Raw genomic sequence first — 6,871 nt, 5'->3', positions numbered from 1 at the left:
CTATACTCAACAATACTGGAAAACCTGGATGAAATGGACAATTTTCTAGACAGATACCAGGTACCAAAAGATCACATAAATGATCTAAACAGTCCTGTATACCCTAAAGAAATAGAAACAGTCACTAAGAGTCTCACAACAACAACAAAAAAAGCCCAGGACCAGATGGTTTTAGTGAAGAATTCTATCAGACCTTCAAAGAAGACCTAATACCAAACTCCTCAAATTATTCCACAAAATAGAAACAGAAGGTACTCTACCCAATTCATTCTATGAAGCCACAATTACTCTGATACATAAAACACACAAAGACCTAACAAAGAAAGAAACTTCAGACCAATTTTGATTATAAATATCAATGCAAAAATACTCAACAAAATTCTTGCAAACTGGATTCAAGAACACATCAAATGGTCTATGGTCATACCACCCTGAACCTGGTCATACCACATCTGATGTAGGAAGCTAAGCAGGGTCAGGCCTGGTTAGTACTTGGATGGGAGACCGTCTGGGAATACCGGGTGCTGTAGGCTAAAAAAAGAAAAAAAGAAAAAAAGAAAAAAAACACACATCAAATGATCATCCACCATGATCAAGTAGGCTTCATCCAAGGGATGCAGGGATGGTTCAATATAAGGAAATCCGCCAATGTAATTCACTATATAAACAAACTCAAAGGAAAAAAAAAACATATAATCATCTCATTAGATGCTGAGAAAGCATTTGACAAAATCCAACATCCCTTCATGATTAAAGTCTTGGAAAGATCAAGAATTCAAGGCCCACACCTAAACATAGTAAAAGCAATATACAGCAAACCAATAGTCAACATTAAACTAAATGGACAGAAACTTAAAGCAAGCCCACTAAAATCAGGGACTAGACAAGGCTGCCCACTCTCTCCCTACCTATATTGTACTTGAAGTCCTAACCAGAGCAATTAGACAATGAAAGGAGATAAAAGGGATACAAATTGGAAAGGAATAAGTCAAATTATTCTTATTTTTAGATGATATAATAGTATACTTAAGTGACCCCAAAAATTCCACCAAAGAACTTCTAAACCTGATAAACAACTTCAGCAAAGTAGCTGGACATAAAATTAACTCAAGAAAATCAGAGGCCTTCCTCTACACAAAGGATAAACAGGTTGAGAAAGAAATTAGGAAAACAACACCCTTCAAAATAGTCACAAATAATATAAAATACATTTTTGTAATTCTAACTAATCAAGTAAAAGGTCTGTATGACAAGAACTTCAAGTCTCTGAAGAAGTAAATCAAAGATCTCAGAAGATGGAAAGATCTCCCATGCTCATGGATTGGCAGGATTAATATAGTAAAAATGGCCATCTTGCCAAAAGCAGCCTACAGATTCAATGCAATCCCCATCAGAATTCCAACTCAATTCTTCACAGACTTGGAAAGAGCAATTTGCAAATTCATCTGAAATAGCAAAAAACTATTCTCAACAGTAAAAGAACCTCTGGTGGAATCACCATCCCTGACATTAAGCTGTACTACAAAGCAATTGTGATAAAAACTGCAAGGTATTGGGACAGTGACAGGCGGGTCGATCAGTGGAATAGAATTGCAGACCCACAAATGAACCCAAACACCTGTGGTCACTTGGTCTTTAACAAAGGAGCTAAAACCATCCAGAGAAAACAAAAAGATAGCATTTTTAACAAATGGTCTGGCTCAACTGGCAGTTAGTATGTAGAAGAATGCAAATGGATCCATTCCTATCTCCTTGTACAAAGCTCAAGTCCAAGTGGATCAAGGACCTCCACATAAAACCAGATATAGTGAAACTAATAGAAAAGAAAGTGGGGAAGAGCCTTGACCACATGGGCACAGGGGGAAAATTCCTGAACACAACACAAATAGCTTAGGCTCTAAGATTAAGAATTGACAAATGGGACCTCATAAAATTACAGAGCTTCTTTAAGGCAAAGGACACTGTCAATAGGACAAAATGGCAATCAACAGATTGGGAAAAGATCTTTACCAATCCTATACCTGAGAGAGAGCTAATATCCAATATATACAAAGAACTCAAGAAGTTAGACTCCCAAGAAACAAGTAACCCTATTAAAAATTGGATACAGAGCTAAACAAATAATTCTCAACTGACGAATACTGAATGGCTGAGAAGCACCTAAAGAAATGTTCAACATCCTTAGTCATCAGGGAAATGCAAATCAAGAAACTCCTGAGATTTCATCTCACATCAGTCAGAATGGCTAAGATCAAAACTCATGTGACAGCCGATGCTGTCGAGGTTTTGGAGAAAGAGGAACATGCCTTCATTGCTGGTAGGATTGTAAGCTTGCAAAAAGACTCTGAAAATCAGTTTGGAGGTTCCTCAGGAAATTGGATATAGTACTACCAGAGAACCCAGCTATACCACTCCTGGGCATATACCCAGAAGATGCTCCAACATGTAATAAGGACACATGCTCCAATATGTTCATAGCAGCCTTATTTATAATAGCCAGAAACTGGAAACAACCCAGATACCCCTCAACAGCGAAATCCATACAGAAAATGTGGCCCATTTATACAGTGGAGTACTACTCAGCTATTAAAAACAATGAATTTATGAAATTCTTAGGCAAATGGATGGGTCTGGAGAATATCATCCTGAGTGAAGTAACCCAATCACAAAAGAACACACATGGTAAACACTCACTGATTAGTGGATAAATGCCTAGAAGCTCAAAATACCCAAAATACAATCCACAAACCACAAGAAACTCAAGAAGAAGGAAGACCAAAATGTGAATACTTCCTTCTTGCTTAGAAGGGAGAACAAAATACCCATGGAAGGAGTTGCAGAAGCAAACTATGGAGCAGAGACTGAAGGAAGGACAATCCAGAGACTGCTCCACCTGGGAATCCTTCCTATATTCAGTCACCAAACACAGACACTGTTGTGGATACCAGCAAGTTCTAGGTGACAGGAGCCTGATAGAGCTGTCTCCTGAGAAGTTCTGATAGTACCTGACTAATGCAGAAGTAGAAGCTCACAGCCATCCATTGGACTGAACACAGTGTCTGCAACGAAGGAGCTAGAGAAAGAACCCAAGGAGGTGAAGGGTTTGCAGTCTCCTTGGACAAACAACAATATGAACTAACTAGCACTCTCAGAGCTCCCAGGGACTAAACCACCAACCAAAGAGTACACATGGTGGGACTCATGGCTCCAACTGCATATGTAGCAGAGGATAGCCTAGTCGTTCATTAGTGGGAGGAGAAGCCTTTGGTCCTGTGAAGGTTCTATGCCCCAGTGTAGGGGAATGCCAGGGCCAGGGAGCGGGAGAGGGTAGATTGGTAAGCAGGGGCCGAGTGGGTTGGAGGGGACTGGGCCAAATTCAAACAATATCTATCCACAAACCCAGCCCTACAGATAATACTAGAAGGAAAACTTCAAGAAAAAAGGATAAATACATCAAAGAAAACAAGGGAAATAAGTAACTTCATACCACCAAAATCAAGAAAATAACACACACAAACTCTCTGTCTCTGTCTCTGTCTCTGTCTCTGTCTCTGTCTCTGTCTCTCTCTCTCTCTCTCTCTCTCTGTCACACACACACACACACACACACACACACACACACAGATACAAATGCTACCAACGTTAAAATGACAGTAAATAAGAATCACTGGTCATTAAAATCTCTCAATATTAAAGGACACAATTCTCCAATAAAAAGATGCAGGCTAACAGAATGGATGCAAAAACAGATTTGATCATTCTGCAGCATACAAGAAAATACTTCAGCCATAAATATGTTGCTGAAATTTCCAACCCCACTAAAGGCCATAGAAAAAACACACAATCCAATTATTATATGCTACATCCCTAGATTGGGCAGATCTAACACTAGACTAACTTATACCCCAGCTATAAGACCCTTTGCTACTTAGAATTTTCTGGCCATGTGATTCTGCACCATCATGGTTTCCTGCTCCTAATCAATTGTCCTCTCTCCTTTCCTTCTCATTCTCCCGTCTCTGTATCTCCTGAACTCCAAAATGTCTTGTCCCACTTTACCCTTCCACTGCCCAACCACAGGCTTAAGCCTTTATTGACCAGTTAGAATGGGGAAAACGTTCAATGGAGATCACCTGAATACATAATAGACTGCTTATTAGGGAAAACTGTTTTTAAGTCTGCAGAATTAATATCAGAATACAAACAGCATCATGGAAGCCAACATTTCCCCCATTTGCCCAAAAAAAAAAAAAAAAGGCAGTATATCAAAGTAAAGGGTTGTAAAAAAATTTCAAGCAAATGGACACAAGAAGCAAGCTGGAGTACCCATCCTAATAACTAATAAAATAGAATTCAACAAAAATTAATCAAAAGAGACAGAGAAGGACACTTCAAACTTATCAAAGGAAAAATCTACCAATGATATCTCAATTCTGAACATTTAGGTTCCCAGATTTGTAAAAGAAGCATTGCTAAACCTTAAATGGCACATTGAACCCCACACATTAATAATGTGAGACTTTAACACCTCATTCTCACCAACTGACAGGACATCCAAGCAAAAATTAAACAGAGAAATAATGAAACTAATAGACATTATGAATGAAATGGATATAACACACATTTATAGAATATTTCACCCAAACACAAAGGCATATAACTTCACAACAACTTTGGATCATTCCTCAAAATTGATCATATAGTCTATCACAAAGCAAGTCTCAGCAGATACAAGAAATTTCAAATAATTTTTTGTGTCTTATCAGACCATCATTGATTAAAGTTGGAGTTCAACAACAGAAACAATGGAAAGCAGACACACAGTTGGAAACTGAACAACTTTCTACTCAGTGATCTCTGGGTCAGGGAAGAAAGAAAGAAAGAAATTAAAGACTTTCTAGAATTCAATGAAAAGGAACAAACCCAAATTCATGGGACAGAATTAAAGCAGTTGTAAGAGGAAAGTTCATAGCACTAAGTGGCTCCATAATGAAAGTAGAAAATTTTCATATCAGCAATTTAAAAGAGCACCTGAAAGCTCTGGGAAAGAAATAAGCAGGCACATGAAAGAGGAGTAGAAGTCAGGAAATAATCAAAATCATGGCTGAAATCAACCAGCTAGAAACAAACAAACAAAAAATAATACATAGAATCAATGCAACCAGAAGGTGGTTGGAAAACCAACAAAATAAACAAACCTTTAGCCAAATTAGCCAAGAGGCAGAGAAATGGTATCCGTATAAACAAAACCAATAATATAAAGAGAAACATATCAACTGAGACTGAAGAAGTTCAAAGAATCATCAAGTCTTATTTCAAAAATCTATACTGCACAAACTTGGAAAATCTTAATAAAATGAACAATTTTCTAGACAGATAATCACTTACCGAAGTTAAATCAAGTTCAGATGAACAAATTTTTATTAATTGGTTGTTTTATTTATTTACATTTAAAATGCTGCCCCTCCTTCCTGGTCTTCCTTCTGCATTCCCCCATTCCATTCCCCACCCACTCCCACCTCACCCCTCTAGCATCCCCCTATGCTGGGACAACAATCCTCCCCAGGATCAAGGCCCTCCCTCCCATTTATGCCAGATAAGGCAATCCTCTGCTACATACTTTGCTGAAGCCACAGAACCATCCATGTATACTCTTTGGTTGGTGGTTTATAGTTCCTGAGAGCTCTGGGGAGTCTGGTCAATTGATATTGTTGTTTTCCTAACTAGTTGCAATCCCCTTCAGCTGCTTCAGTCCTTATGCTAGCTTTATTTTTACCATGTGAAACTGAGAATTGCTCTTTCCATATCTGAGATGAGTTGAGTCGGAATTTTGATGGGAATTGTATTAAATCTGTAGATTGCTTTTGGTAAAATGGCCATTTTTACTATGTTAATTCTGATGATACATGCTTATGGGAGATCTTTCCATCTTCTGGGGTATTCGATTTCTTTCTTGAGAGATTTGAAGTTCTTGTCATACAAATCTTTCCCTTGCTTGGTTAGAATTACACTAAAATACTTTATATTGTTTGTGACTATTGCTAATTTCTTTCTCAGCCTGTTTAATCCTTTGTGTAAAAGGAAAGCTACTGATTTGTTTGAGTTAAGGTCATATCCAGCAACATTGCTGAAGTTGATTTTCAATTATAGGATAATTTTTGGTATACTATCAGCTGGTAGAATTTTTAGAGTTACTTATGTATACAATCATATCATCCAAAAAATATTGATATTGTGACTTCTTCATTTCCAATTTGTATCCCTTTTACCTTCTTTTGTTGCCTAATTGCTCTAGCTAGAAATCTGAGTACTATATTGAACAAATAAGGAGAGGATGGGTAGCCTTGTCTTGGTCCTGATTTTAATGAGATTGCTTTAAATTCCATTTAATTTGATGTTGGCTATTGCTTTGGAGAATATTGCTTTTATTATGTTTATGTATATGTCTTGAATTCCTGACTTCTAAGATGAAAGTCTGTTATATTTTGTCAAAGGATTTTTAGCATCTATTGAGATGTTCCTTTGAGTTTGTTATGTAGTGGATTATATTAATGGATTTCCAAATATTGAACCATCCCTGTATCTCTAGGATGAAGCCTAAATGATCAAGGTGAATGATTGTTTTCATATGTTCATGGATGTGGTTTATGAATTTTATTAGGTATTTTTGCATTGATATTCATAAGGGAATTTGGTCTGGTTCTCTTTCTTTGTTGGGTATTTGTGTGGTTTAGGTATCAGCATAACTGTGGCTTCATAGAACAAACTAGGTAGTATTCCTTCTATATCTATTTTGTGGACTAGTTTGAGAAGTATTGGTATTATGTCTTCTTTAAAAGTCTGAGAGACTTCTGCACTAAAACTATCTCTC

At 37.3% G+C, this 6,871-nt stretch overlaps 2 pseudogenes; one reads left to right on the top strand and one right to left on the bottom strand.

The window, feature by feature from the left end:
* Positions 1-6,871, bottom strand: part of LOC116077437 — a 57,661-nt pseudogene that overhangs the window by 43,666 nt on the left and 7,124 nt on the right.
* LOC116079392 lies at positions 414-533 on the top strand (annotated as a pseudogene).

Source organism: Mastomys coucha, unplaced genomic scaffold (genome assembly GCF_008632895.1).
Source record: "Mastomys coucha isolate ucsf_1 unplaced genomic scaffold, UCSF_Mcou_1 pScaffold5, whole genome shotgun sequence".
NCBI classification, from domain to species: Eukaryota; Metazoa; Chordata; class Mammalia; order Rodentia; family Muridae; genus Mastomys; species Mastomys coucha.
The sequence above is the reverse complement of the archived record's forward strand: the minus strand, read 5'-3'. Positions and strand labels throughout refer to the sequence as shown.